At 41.2% G+C, this 11,053-nt stretch overlaps 1 pseudogene; it reads right to left on the bottom strand.

The window, feature by feature from the left end:
- Positions 1–2,083: 2,083 nt before the first annotated feature.
- Positions 2,084–7,744, bottom strand: LOC149141461 (class V chitinase-like; annotated as a pseudogene).
- Between the last annotated feature and the right edge of the window lie 3,309 nt (positions 7,745–11,053).

Here is an 11,053-nt window from a genome sequence, read left to right on the forward strand (position 1 = left end):
CAATATTTATTAAAAGTAAATTATTTTAATATAAACCAATTAATGCTTGATTTTAGACTTTTATGATCCATTCTTTCTGATAAAGTCTTTTGGATTAATCACATCATCCGAAAGACTTTATCAAAATCAACAAATTAAATTAGACCATTTTTACCAAAGACATGATTTAATAATTTTCACCAAATTAATCAAACTAGCACAACAAAATTAATAAAGTAGTTGATATGTGTGAATGAGCATCATTTTCCACTTGTAATAATACCAATTAACATATTAAACATAGAAAATAATATACATATAGTCATAATAAAAATTTTAAAAATATATTTTTTTCGAAAAGATTTTAAAAATTATTAAATTAAAATTTAATAAACCACTTTTTAAACACATAATTTAATGACACAACAATACAATTTATTTTTCCATTCATTGTTTTTCTACTTTCATATACATTTCTTAAGTTATCTCAATACTATTTACATATATTTATTTTTTATTTTTAATCTTTTATATTAATGTTTTTTTATGGTACAAGGCTTGCCTAGCTTTAAAATAAATATTTAATAATAATATTTAAACAATTTAAATTGTCATAGCATTTCATTAATTGGTTTTTTGGAAACATAATATTTTATGTTTACATGCATATCAATTTTAATTTCAATTTCAAATTTCCAATTATTTAATTGTTATAATGCATATTTTTATTTCTATATTTTTATTTTCTTAATTCAACATTAGTTGTTTTTTGCCTAAAAAGGTAAGTACTAATATATATATATATATATATATATATATATATATATTAAATTCCAGTCATATTTAGAGAAAATCCGACAAGGACTTTTGTAAATCCAAGTTATAGTTGTTAAAATTCAAAATTTTAGGTAACCTAGACATTTTTGATGGTGTTGAATCCATTTCCACCATCAAAAACACGATTGAAGCACTGTCTCTACAAGATTTTTTGAAATTTTTTTACCCAGATTCCGGCCACTTTTTGTCGTTCGGGCAATTCCTCCGCCTCGTTAGATGACTCCTTCCGCATACGCGTAGTCTAACGAGGCGGAGGAGTTGCCTAAGAAAGTTATGGAAACTCCAGTCATATTTAGAGAAAATCCAACAACGATTTTTGTAAATCCAAGTTATAGTTGTTAAAATTCAAAATTTTAGGTGTTCTAGACATTTTTGATGGTGTTGAATCCATTTCCACCATCAAAAACACGATTCAAACAATGCCTCTACAAGATTTTTTGAAATTTTTTTACCTGGATTCCAGCCACTTTTGGCCGTCTGGGCAATTCCTCCGCCTCGTTAGATGACTCCTTTTGCATAGGCGTAGTCTAACGAGGCAGAGGAGTTTCCCGGAAAGTTATGGAAATTCCGGTCATATTTAGAGAAAATCCGGCAAGGATTTTTGTAAATCCAAGTTATAGTTGTTAAATTTCAAAATTTTAGGTGACTCCCCGTTAGATGACTCCTTTTGCATATTACGCTTGTTTTGGGTTTATTTTGAGTAATTAAAATAAGTGATTAGAAGAATAAGTGTTATCTTCCTACCCTCCACCACTAACATGTTGAATTCATAACTTTAAACTTTATATGTCATATCACATTAACTCTTACCAAAAAAAAAATTAAACAATTTCAAATTCTAACAAATTAGTAATAGTAATAAATTTGAAACATGATTTATAATAAAAGAGTAGTCTTGTTTAGAGTTTTTTCTAAGCATATTTTTTTCTTAAATTTGAATAGAATTTAATAAGAATTTATTAGAATCACAAGTTTAAGTTGTAAGCTCTTTACAATCCAAATACTTAAAAAATGTTTAAAATACTAAATCCATATAAATAATCAAAAATATATTTTAAACAACCAAACTGTGTTGAAAAAAACCATGTCTTCATATTCCAACCCAAAAAACAAACTAAACCATAATGGTTAGAAAATAGGCCATCTGCACTGCCACATGTGCATTGTTTATTTGTACATGGTATTGTTAAGAATAATCCTATAAAATCACAAACGATGGACAGACGGCTTATAGAGGTCCGACAGTGGCAGAAGTGTTATTCCGACATCATCCGTCCCATGTATCCGAAGCTGCAAACATAAATTTTACAAATAACCATAAATCAAATTCAAATCAGGTGTAAATGAAATTTCTAAAACTGAAACGAATTGGGAATGAACCAAATAAATATCATGGAATTCTTAATTAACACTGTAGAACGTTACCTGTGCGGGAGAGTGCCCAATCGGCGGTGTCACGCCCCTACACCTGCGGTAGTCTTTCAATCGCTTGTAGCAAGGTGCGGCACCACCGAACGCTTTCTTTTCACCAATACTAACATTCGTGGACTACGCCTACTTTCACATTAACATACTTAGCTTGTGTTTCGCAACCAAGTAAAATGCAATTATCCTTTATACTTAATGAAGCCCATACTCATTCATTATCATCATGCAATTATACCAAGAACATCAACAATTGCAACAAGTATAAAGGGGAGGGGCAACTCCCCGTAATGTGAATCTGCCCGACAATATATTAAGAATATCAGTTTTACAATGTACAAGTGTGCCTTGCTGAACCAAGTCTACACTTAGCCAAATATTGCAACAGAGAGGCAACCCTGCCTTTTACAATACATGTGCACCCTTGCACAAAGAGAAGTGCTCACCCGAGCCACTCAAATCCTCTTCACCAAGTCCTGCACAAATCTGCACATCCACCGCACCTCGGGCACACCTTGCCCACTCTTCGACCGACTCAAGATCACCTTCAAGTGGAGCGCATGAGATATGCGCAACTCCCCTTATTTCTGCGCACTTTTACTTGCCTCTTGATCTTATGCGTAGAAGAGATGAGAGGAAGTGTTGTTGAAATGAGCCTCAAGGCTCCCACATATATACACAACCTAGCGTGGGTTTACATGGGGTGTGCAGCCCCTTGGCCGACCCCCAAAACCACTAACCATGCGCCCATAAGACTTGTACTCAAGTCGGCCTCAAGTCTCATCCATCGCATGTATATATTATGTCGCTTCAACACTTAGTCGCATAAGTGTCTCGCCCTTTTGTCGCACCAAACGTCGCATTATGTCCGCAGCCCGTCGCATCGTCGTTTCGCGCGCGCCCGCGCCCTCGTGCACGATGACTCGCCGGCGCCCGTCGCACCCGCAACTCGAAGGCCTTACATCCTCCTCCACCTGAAATCGTTGTCGTCCTCGACAACATACCATCCCGGTAGCCATCCACCAAGATCATCATCATCCACGATGTCGACCTTTCCACACAAGGCAAACATCCCTGCAACATATGTAGAGTCTCATCTCCATCATATCTCGACTTAGTGACCAACTACCACCAAGCTCACCATACCAAGGTATGCACCTCAGCGGTATGCTCTCTATCAGATATCATCTCGATCCATGATCATCGACCCTCCCTGCCACAATCTCCACTGCAACATCTCGTGTCGACCTCATCATGTGTCCCTCCTCCATGTAGTCTCCCAGTCAGATGCCAACACATATGTGTTACCATGTCTCGACTAATGCCAACATATTTCTGCACATTGGTACCCCTCATGACTCGAACTAGTCGGGTGATCAGTCCAACCATACGCCCAAACCATAAGAATGCACATCCTTATGCCATCACAAGCCTTTCCCTGACTTCTGCTACATCTCAGACTCATCAAGAATCTATCAATCATCCCATGCTCAGGTCCATGGAAGCTCCATCCCATCTGCAACATGCTCCACATAACCAACCTGATGTCCATGACTCTAGTTGTCCATGATGTCCAACCCATGTAGACTCCATCTCAACCTCTGGCCATCTGCATCCAAGTCTGCACCTGTCATAAAGAAGCCTCCTCCAAGGCCCCTTGTAAAGTTGATGTGGTTCCTCCCTACCAAGGCCTCCACACCAACCTTCCTCCAAGGTTATCTATAGAGAAAGGAAGGCCAGGAAGTTTCCTCCCTGACTTTCATCCACCCATGTGTCAGATTGATGTTGTGTCCTCAAGTATCTATGCACAGCTTCAATCTCCTCACATGTACATCCAAGCTCACCTAGCTTGTCCTTCTTCAACTGAAAGTCATATATGCCCATAGCATATCTACAAAAGTCCACTATCCTGGCAGGATCTCTACCTCCATAATCCTCATCAACCACTGCCTCTGAAGTAGCACTCGGGCTCCCTTCACTTGTAGCTCCATTGTGAAGATCATCAATAGAAGATGCTCCCAACAAGTGTCTCCATGTTCGTGAGGTTTTCTTCTCACTTCCTTCATTCTTCTTTCCAACTCTTGCAACGAAGTCAACAAGCTTCCTTTCCTTCGTTGTTTGAGTCACACTCCCAAGTCCTCTTTGCTCCACATCCTCATGCTTCACATTCGGATCTTTGGGATACAAAGTCATAGAAGCCATCCTTGGTCTATATCCCAAGCAACTTCTTCTATTCATCGGTACCATCATGGTCTTCCCTTCAGCTCTGATCAAGAGAATGTTCCGGTCCACCATTGGTATGGCTTGTGCAAGTTCCATAAAGTCCAGCCCCAACACCATAGAATGATCATCCATGTCTACAACTCTCAAGTCCAACTTTCCAAACCACGATCCCACTTTTACCTGAGTGTCCTTCAACACACCATCAACAGCTCTAATGGTAGAGTTGACTGCTTTGAAAGCACTCCATTCCCTCTCCATCTTTGCTCTCTTTCCAAAAGACTTTGCTGCCTTCCTACTCACGAAGCTATGAGTAGCCCCCGTATCCACCAAAGCTGCAAATCTCTTGCCCTTCACGGTCACCTGCACAAAACTTAGCTTCAAGGAATCACCTCCCTCTGTTGGCTTTGTCTTGCGCCTTACATCAGCAACCTTCTTCAAGAATTCGGCCTCAGAAGTGTCAATTGGCTCATGCTCCACCTTGACATTCCTCCTAAGGTACTTCACCTCCTTGCTTGGCTCCTCTAAGCAACCCGATCCTGGTCCAGCCTGACTTCCTTCAAGCTTGCCCTTCATCGCATCTTGCTCAAGTGCACCAACCAAGTGTCCACTGACCAAGTTCATAGAACTAAACTTCCGAATGTCCTCTGGATGCTCTCGGTAGTGAGTTCCCAACCTGTCAATGTAGTCGAGCTCTTCCTGCTCAATCACAACAACCTTCTTACCAAGAAGCTTCTTCTTTATCTCTTCCTCAATTTGCTTGATTTCGGCTTCCACCCTGGCACTTTCCTTCCTCAACCAGGCTCTTTCATCAAAGAGCTCTTGAAGATCAAGACCACTTCGTTGGATCTCCTCATCAAGTTCATTGAGTTCAACATCTGTCGTACTTCCGCATTGGCTCTTGAGTTCTTTAAGTTCCTTCTTTAGTTCCGAACAGCTCTCTCGAATATTCATGTTCTCGGCCTTCATCGAAACCCATTCAGAACTCCATCGACTCATATGTTCCAACACTTCGTACCGGAGATCTTTAATTGCATTATGGCTAGATTCACCTTCCGTAGGTTCATCTACCATTACTGCCTTTTCAGCCTTCTCCATGTTCACCGAGTCACCTGCAACCTGAACCAACCCTTGTTCCACGTCGTGTGAAACGGTTTCCTTCACTTGCAAGTACCTGTCACGAGCAACCCTGCTCAACAGCTTCACCCTTCAATACCCGGATCAGCTGCTCTGATACCACCTATCGCTCCCCTACACCTGCGGTAGTCTTTCAACCGCTTGTAGCAAGGTGCGGCACCACCGAACGCTTTCTTTTCACCAATACTAACATTCGTGGACTACGCCTACTTTCACATTAACATACTTAGCTTGTGTTTCGCAACCAAGTAAAATGAAATTATCCTTTATACTTAATGAAGCCCATACTCATTCATTATCATCATGCAATTATACCAAGAACATCAACAATTGCAACAAGTATAAAGGGGAGGGGCAACTCCCCGTAATGTGAGTCTGCCCGACAATATATTAAGAATATCAGTTTTACAATGTACAAGTGTGCCTTGCCGAACCAAGTCTACACTTAGCCAAATATTACAACAGAGAGGCAACCCTGCCTTTTACAATACATGTGCACCCTTGCACAAAGAGAAGTGCTCACCCGAGCCACTTAAATCCTCTTCACCAAGTCCTGCACAAATCTGCACATCCACCGCACCTCGGGCACACCTTGCCCACTCTTCGACCGACTCAAGATCACCTTCAAGTGCACCTTCAAGTGGAGCGCATGAGATATGCGCAGCTCCCCTTATTTCTGTGCACTTTTACTTGCCTCTTGATCTTATGCATAGAAGAGATGAGAGGAAGTGTTGTTGAAATGAGCCTCAAGGCTCCCACATATATACACAACCTAGCGTGGGTTTACATGGGATGTGCAGCCCCCTGGCCGACCCCCAAAACCACTAACCATGCACCCATAAGACTTGTACTCAAGTCGGCCTCAAGTCTCATCCATCGCATGTATATATTATGTCGCTTCAACACTTAGTCGCATAAGTGTCTCGCCCTTTTGTCGTACCAAACGTCGCATTATGTCTGCATCCCGTTGCATCATCGTTTCATGCGCGCCCTCGCGCCCGTCCGCGTGCCCGCGCCCTCGTGCACGATGACTCTTCGGCGCCCGTCGCACCCGCAACTTGACGGCCTTATAGGTGGTGTCCTACACGACGTTCCAGAAGAAGTAGCCCAACAACCCTTCCTGTTTCGCAAACACCACCTTCCTGGCAACGGACTACTCATTATCGTAGCCAATGCAGTCGAGTCCTGCGTAACAGTAAGCCGAAAAGGTGGTGTTATCGAACACCTTCGTCGCTGCATTCTGTCCAATGAATTCCCGAATAGCAGAGTATGTAACGGAGCCATCGTCTATCCCTGCACCGGTAGCTGTGGCGCCGATTCCCACCTCCCCCGCGCTTTGAAGTTTCCACGAGTGGCCGTAGAGGGGCATTCCCATGACCACTTTGCTGGAAGGCAGGCTAGCGTCCAGCCATGATTGTATTCAAAAGCTGGTGCTGATATTAGAATTGGGGTCATAGAGGGCCGCGTGTGCTGCAGTCCGATTCGGCTCCCAAGGACTGTGGAAATCGTAGGCCATTATGTTAAAACAGTCAAGTTTGTCCACTGTCGACGAATACTCTCTATTGACGTCCGACGCGAAGAAGCTGTTAGAGAAATAGACGGCCGCTGTGAGGAGCAGGGGTTCTTTGCCCGTGGCTTGAGCCTCTGCTTGTATGGCAGATCTCCACTCAGACAATAGTTGCCCCAAGCTGTTCATTTCCGTCGTATCCCGCGGATACTCCCAGTCGAAGTCGAGGCCGTGGAAGGAATAGTTCCTGGCAAGAGCTATGGACGAACCTATGAAAGCTTTTCGTAGTGAGGCGTCAGCCACCATTTTGGCGAACTTGGTGTGGATGGTGGCATCTCCTCCTCCTCCTATGGAAAGCAAAGTCTTCACCGACGGATTGTTGGTGTGCAGTTGGGGCGTGAATTTTTGGATGCTCTGCTCATTCTCCACACTCACGCCCACCTCGAACGTCTGGTCGTCGAGATCCACAAAGGCATAGTAGAGATGGGTGTAGTGGGATGTGTTGATTTGTGAAGGAGGGAAGGAGGAGTAGCTGTCAGCAGGCCAGTACCCGCCCTTTAATGCGGAGCTCCTCATGACGCAGAGGAATGTAAAGGCAATTCCAATTATCTTAATTACCAGACGATCCAATGCAGCCATGATTTGGATCCAACTGGAAATTGATACATGCAATGAGCAGACTGTGAAAGTTCTGAGGCAGGCTATCATTTTATAAATATAAAATTGAGTTACCTTAGGAAGTGGTACTTTCTTTAGGCATTTTGATCTGACTGTAGATTTAGAGAATATAGGAAATTAATTGATTAAATAATAAATTAATCGATCTTACTGGTCTTGGTCAAACCAAAACAAAACAAGGGCCGGTAATGCCTACGATCACAGCTAGGCTACTACTATCATATATAGTCGAAAAGAAGAGTAAGAACATCTACTTTGATGGAGAATCTATCTAGATGGTTTAAGGTATATTACCCTACTCATTAAAAGTGGAAAACCCAAGGTAGCTAGAACTGAAACTTTTTCAATCAACTTCCTTGTGTGTCAATATATTTCATCAATACATAAGAGGATTTCCTTTCGAGTTTTTCAATTACCAATTAATGTCCATAGTCTACAAGTATCTTGTTTTTCTGGTCCTAGTGTTCTCATTTAATTTCTCTTTGAATATGAGGAGAGTTACAACTCACATAAATGATAATAGACCTTTCCATGGAATGCTAGGCTTGCAATTTGGAGCGAGTAAATTGATTCCTTCTTCCCTGCGACTTTTATAATGGATTAAATGAAGAATTGTTCCCAAAGCACCAACTCATAACATTAAAAAGGAGAAGGGGGGGAATCTTAAGCACAGAGCACCAAAAGTATTTTTACACGAGGAGCTAGGGAGAGAGATGAGGAATCAAGAATTGAAGAAGGACGAAACTAGAATTCTCCCACCTAGAAAACACAAGAGGAGACTCAAAGAAGACCTACATATGCAATAAATGAAAAATGCCTTCTCTTAGCAATATATGAAGGAAATAATGAACCAAACACAGTAAGTTGATTAGAAGTTCAAAACAAGGCTTGAAGGAATAACTTATGCCTAGAAAAATAACAGAAAATGGACAACCTAGAAAGAGAGGTAGAAGAGAGAAAACAAGAGGTCAGAATAGAAGTAAAAAAAAGAAAAGAGAAACACCTAGTGATAGAATGCAAGGTTAACCGGAACCTAAAAGCATATACTTAGGCTCTAGGTCTATCACTTGCTTCACAAGGTTATTCTATCCACTAGAGGTCTTCTTCTGTTTCCTAAGAGAAGGAAATTGAAATGTTTACCTTTTCTTATAGTATCATTTCTTTGTTGTTTATAGTAGAAGAATGAAGATACTCCTTCCTAGGCGTGTTTTCAACCCGAGAAAATAAACTGACAAGGAATAAAATGAAATTCTAGATAAAAAAGAACATTTGTATCTTAGACTAGCAATGAAGACATATGCAAATGACCTTGATTGACAAAAAACTAGGGGGTTTCTTACTGTGTTTCTCTATGAATTTCTATGTCCTTGCATTGGAGCTCATGTCTTTGCTATGATGTCAGTGCAAACAAACACCCCAGTTGTAGAATAATTACTCTTGGATTAGCTAAACACCATATTAAACCATAGAGACACTATTGTAATCCCAAGGAAATATTCCCCATGAACATTGAAAGGTTTTGAATACCTATGCCAAGTGGTTGAGGGCATAGACCACCATCACTCTATCCCACCACATCCCATGAAAACTCCACTATCATCCATGATTTTCACCCAATGTGGGGAACACCTATTTTTATTTTAATTAAGGTTTCTACCTATTTATCTTGTCATATTCAAAGGACATGTTACAAGCATCACTAATGGATTTTCCAGAAATATTAGAGGGTTAATTAATCTATTTTTCTTTTCACACATCACCTTGATAGAGTTTGTAATGAATTTGTGATAGAGGTGTTCAATTGTCTTGATTTGATAGAAAATTTAATTCATTATTTAAATTCTTTGAAAAAATATTAATATTATATTTGATGAATATTTTTTTTTTCTAAATATGTCTAAAATTTATTACTGTAACAAAATGATACATGGAGGAACTGGCCTCTGCAGTTCGTAGCCAAGGTTCACGGCATATTGCAACTAAAACAAAATGAAGACTACCTAGAAGAGGGAAACTAGTCCAATCCAAAATAGATTTGTTGCACTCGTAGGGGAAACCAGCATGTGAACATAGAGTGATATTCTTTTGAAAACAACCTCAAAACCCAGAAATAAATTATTTTGCTCAAAAATGCAGAAATGAACCCATAGGATTGGATGTCGGGAACCTGAAACCTGAAGACACATGTTGGTTTAGTTGTCATTTGGTGTCGATGGGTGTTCTTCAAGAATTAGACACTTGTAGGCATCGAGGTCATCCTCATCTTTTGGCAGTTCACCTGTGTCTTCCTTCTCCAGATTTTCTCGATTCTGCTCTGCTGCAGAAGGCTCGCCCTGAGCAATATCATTCTTCTCCATTGTGCGAGTGGGACGTCCTTCAGTGATGGAAGGCTCCTCCTGAAACGTGACTGTTATGGTGGCCTTGATAAGAGGTCGATCCAGAGAGCATTGGTATGTGAAATTAGTTGTATAATTGGAGTGCTAAGAACTAAAAGTGAGAGCATTGGCTGAAGGACAGGATTGCGAAGGCTGCGAGCGAACAACGCAAGTGCGACCTCTGCCACTGCGTGTTTCAGGATAATGAGCCGAGAAGTGATTTGATGATGGGGAGGAGGAGTTAGAGACCGTTGAGGGCGAAGAATGGAGCATTCTGCCTCTGCTGCTGCCCCTCCTGCAACGCATTCGCTGGCACAGCCGAGGCATAATTTCATAGGGAGAAAGGGATTGACTGTGAGGAGTAGGCACGAAGTAGAAATGGTCACTTTGGGTGGCGTTATCAGAGGCGAAAGGCTCAGAAGCGAGGGTCAGGTTACATAACAGGCTCTGCGAATAGTGGTTGCCCTTCCTAAACTCTATACAATAGAGAATATGGCATCTCTTGCCTGTTGTTGTGCGAGTGCTTGGCTCCATGACAGCCAGGGAGCATTTACATTTCAGAGGAAGAAGAGCATAAATAGACGAGGATGCGGGCCGAAGAGCGCCTGAGGTTTCCATAATGAAGAGCCGAGGTGGGATGGCATTGGTAAGTTGGTGTGAGTGCCGCATTGAATTGCATTTATGAAGGCTGTAAAACATTTTTATTGCGTTGTGTGTGAGCTTACGGGTGGCCATGTGGCTATGCCACTTACTGGCCCTTATCTCTACCATCACATCATCCTTTGTAAACACCCGCATCCAGGGATATTTGATGAATATTATGTGCTTTTGGTTATCATAATTATTTTCAATCGATTTTTTGTACATGAAAAAATTTAGAGTTAGGATTAAAGGT

This window comes from Pinus tabuliformis, chromosome X (genome assembly GCF_031772625.1).
Source record: "Pinus tabuliformis cultivar Carrire ecotype Pingquan chromosome X, CPIR1, whole genome shotgun sequence".
Taxonomy (NCBI): Eukaryota; Viridiplantae; Streptophyta; class Pinopsida; order Pinales; family Pinaceae; genus Pinus; species Pinus tabuliformis.